Source organism: Drosophila bipectinata, chromosome XL, assembly GCF_030179905.1.
Source record: "Drosophila bipectinata strain 14024-0381.07 chromosome XL, DbipHiC1v2, whole genome shotgun sequence".
Lineage (NCBI taxonomy): Eukaryota > Metazoa > Arthropoda > Insecta > Diptera > Drosophilidae > Drosophila > Drosophila bipectinata.
Window position 1 is genome coordinate 15,559,762 of NC_091734.1, and position 4,171 is coordinate 15,563,932.

Consider the following 4,171-nt stretch of genomic DNA (forward strand, 5'->3'; position numbering starts at 1 on the left):
GAGCTAGGCACTTTTGCAGCCTATACACATTCATTCTTTGTCTTACTTTAAACTTCTTTGTAAAACCTTTCGGGAGAATATACTCAGATCATCATTAGAATCCAAAGGCATTGGTCTCAATATAATTCAAATCGTAAAATACTTACACCACTAAAACACCTTCAAAATCACTCCACTCCCTCCATTTGGTAACTCGCGCCTAAAAGTTCTGTCTACAAATACAGCTTATAATATTTTGTTCTTAATCTTGAAGAATAATAAGTGGTGAAAATAAATATAGCCGAACTTTGTTTGTCATTCAGGATTGATTCGTTTCTTGCCATTCAAAACACTTGGAAATCCTCAAGGTCCGTCTGTCTGTTTCTACGCGAACTAGTCTCTCAGTTTTAAAGCTATCGGCTTGAAACTTTGCACACACCATTCTTTTCTTTGCACGCAGTATATAAGTCGGATCGGCCCGGATCGGCCGACTATATCTTATAGCTGCCATATAACTGAACGATCGGAAATGACCCAACTTTCGTGTTTTTGAAGATAGAAGCTTGGGACTTTTTTTTAGATTTTTCATCGTAATTAATTGGTTTTATTGTGATGTAATCATAAGGTTCGGCCAACTTTATCCGATGTTTGCGATATATATCCGGTTTTAACTGCAAGGGTATATAAACTTCGGCTCCGCCAGAAGCTTTCCTTTCTTGTTTTAGTTTAGTGTATGTAAAAATATTTTAGGTAATAACAAAGTAACCAATTCAAACAATTTCTGATTCAAACAATCATCGTAACAAAGTTAGACATACATATATGAAATATCAGCAAAATGCACAAAAGTCGTCCATATTTAACTACACTCTCCAATGAGCCACGGCCAGGACACTTTCGCATGTAAGTTATGAAGTAATCGAACTACTCATTTAATGTGATATTAAATTCTTATTATTATTTTTTTCTCTAAAGGACTAATTCAAAATTTGAAAACGAATGTAGGTTGCTTTCCAAGGTGCAAAAAAGTTTAGGTGATATCAATGTAAAACGAAACAAAGAAGACAACATAATTTTACTGACGCACAAAGTTTCACCAGCCACTGTTGTGGTAAAAAACATTCAAGACAATAAACACACTGACACTATAATAAATATAAGGGATCATTATTTCATGTGCCACGCAATCATTTTAAAACTTTACTCAAAACAAATGTTTAAAAATTTGGAAAAAAATATGTTGAATATTTCCACACGTCAATTGTCTCCAAATGGCTTTAGTAATGTTTATCAATGGATATTTGGAAATAACTGAGCTTCTTGAGCATGCCTGGAACGTTCTAAATAGTCATATCTATACTAATTTTTCAGCATTTAATATAATGTTTGAAGAGCGCCACGCCTATGAACTGGATGAAATTAACGAATTGATAGCTAGCCGCATATCCAAAGCAACTTTGGTAATACTATCCAGTCGTGAGTTTCTTTGCCTCAATGAAAATCAGGTGTGCCATTTGCTAGCATCCAGCTCTTTGGCAGTAAACTCAGAAATGGAGGTGAGTTAATTAGAAGGAAAAGGAAGTAACAAAAAAGTATACCATTTTATTTTTAAAACTCTTTTTATTTATTTATATATATAGTTTATATTACTTTATATCCTTGCAGAGGGGATTCTAATTCTGGTCAAAAGTCCAACGCAGTATATGAGACTTCTCCGACCCCATATTCTTGATCAGGACCAACTCCTGAGTTGATCGTGTCCGTCTCTCTGTCTGTCTGTCCATTTGTCTATAACTCATTGATCGGAAATGCCAAAACTTTGGTATTTCTAAAGTTAGAGAGATTATCTTTTCTATGGGTTGTACTTCAAGTCAACTGATCAAGCCTAACAAATTACCGGGATAGGGATCGGCCAACTAAATCTTCGTATTCGTATGAGTATCGGCCAACTTTATCCGATTTTTGCTATATATATCCGATCTTTACTGCAAGGGTATATCAACTTCGGAAACGCACGAAGTTAGCTTTCCTTTCTTGTTTTTCTTTGACGTAAATTACTGCCGGTTAAAATTACTAAACCTACCTCCTTTAAAAGAGCGCCGTACTTGTGCTGGGGTTATGCTGCTTCATGTGCTTATTCTTGGACAGGTTGACTCACAAGTACTTCTTGAAAAATTATTGTTTTCTGTGCCTAATAGAGTAACTAGATCATTCCGACCCCTTTGGTTACCAATTTATAGATCTAATTTCGCGGAACACGATCCATTCCGCGTTATTTGTAAAAATTATAACTCGTTATCCCATTTAATGTCCCCTGAACTATCCCTAGTTGTAATTAAATCCAAAATTATGAAAAAAAAAAAAAAAAAAAAAAAAAAAAAAAAAAAAAACCTTCTATTTTGTGTCGTTTCAGTTATTATACAGTGCTTTTATGTGGCTTAATCATTTGTGGCCATGTCGCAGATCCAGCACAGCTAAAATCCTACAAAATATTCGATTTGCTTTTATGTCTCCAACAATGTTGGACAAGTTTAAAAAATTGGAATGCCACAATACAGGCACCTTTAGCAAAATTTTTAATGAATTTACTAATCTACCAAAACTAACACAGCTTATTCAGGATGCATTATTTTGTAGCACCTTAGTAATAACCACAAACAACGAACCAACTTACATTAAAGAAAATTTAGAATACACTCAAATCAAGTCGCTAGCTCCACGTCGTTGGATGTTCGATACTCGATGTGAACATCACCTAACAATGAGACAACAATGCCCCAACATGCAATACATATCGTTTGAACAATTTAAAAATTATTTATATATATTAGAGAAGTCTGAAAGAGATTTTGACCAGTTCATGGAATGTGGAGATGATAATGAAGATTCCAAGAAACAAGAAGATTGTCAAATTGAAACTAGCTTGGGCAAAATAACGATACATTCTATGTTGAATGTCAAGCACTTATCACAGTACATAAAACTTTTGACTGGAAAAATAAATTTGAATTAAGCAATCACATAATATATACTTGATAATTGCATGTTTAAAATAATATAATAAAGAATCTGTAAATACAGTCGCATACCAATCTCAAGTCGGGGCTTTTTACTGCTGTAATCTAGGGTACCATCCACAGGCTAATTTGTTTTGTCGTGAAATGGTGTACGCGAGGAAGCTATTCACTCCATACACAAATGATTATGTTTTTAGGTTACCATAAATCCTAGTCCACCTGGAAACCACTGAATCATTTCGTCCCATTCCTTGGAAGCTATGAAATGACCGGGAGTGCTCATACAAGCGTCAAGGACATTTTTTGTTGAAGATTTTTGGAAATTTTAAGGAACTTCAGACTCTGATAAATAAAGACAGCCCCCCAATAATAACCTTACAAGAGACACACCTAATGCAAAGCAATATTTATGCTATCCCTAAAAGTTATGCAATGCTTTGACTCGACACCTCACAGTCATACGGTGGTGTGGCAATTCTAATACACAAAACAATAGAGTTTAAAGAAATCATCTTAGGATTCGACTTTGACGCTCTATTATTGAAATATGCTCTAGGAAAAAAATTAACATTATATCAACATACCTCCAACCTAAAGCTATCTTAAATGTTAGTAGTCTTCATTTCGTACTCAGTCCACCTAAAAATAAACCTAAAGCGATCACCTACCGATCGTAACCAACCTGTTAATAAAAACCCCAATAAGCCCAAATAAAATAATACTTAGCAGTGCACATCTGCGCATTCCAATGGCCTTCCCAACAGTTACCTAAAGGACGCCCTGGTGGAACAAAACTCTTCAAACCTTCTGCAAATCAAAAAAACAAGCATGGAAGTTACTTAAAAGAAATATGACCAAAGAGAACAAAATAGATTTCAGGAGAAAGAATGCCCTTTTTCGACGTGAGTTAAAAACAGTGTACCACTTGCCATAGCAGAAAGCGACACCTATGCGCCGCATTAGGCAGGAAGGTGCGCCATCTGTGGGAGATAATGGGTTATATAGAATGAGGAGGCGCCTGGAATAATTAAATCCAGGAGTTCGCCATTTGTGGACTCCAGGAGGCTGCCCGCCTTAAATCCCGCGTCGGTCTGGCTAGAGAGATTTGGGGAGAGCATTCCCTAACCAGCCTTACATAAGAGCAGACGGTTATATCAACTAATGGAAGATAAAAA

At 35.7% G+C, this 4,171-nt stretch overlaps 1 long non-coding RNA gene across 1 annotated transcript; it reads left to right on the top strand.

The window, feature by feature from the left end:
• Positions 1-730: 730 nt before the first annotated feature.
• LOC138926717 (uncharacterized) lies at positions 731-2,997 on the top strand. The gene is made up of 3 exons (XR_011443334.1): positions 731-882; positions 955-1,535; positions 2,393-2,997. It is a non-coding gene; the product is annotated as an uncharacterized lncRNA (long non-coding RNA).
• Positions 2,998-4,171: the final 1,174 nt, after the last annotated feature.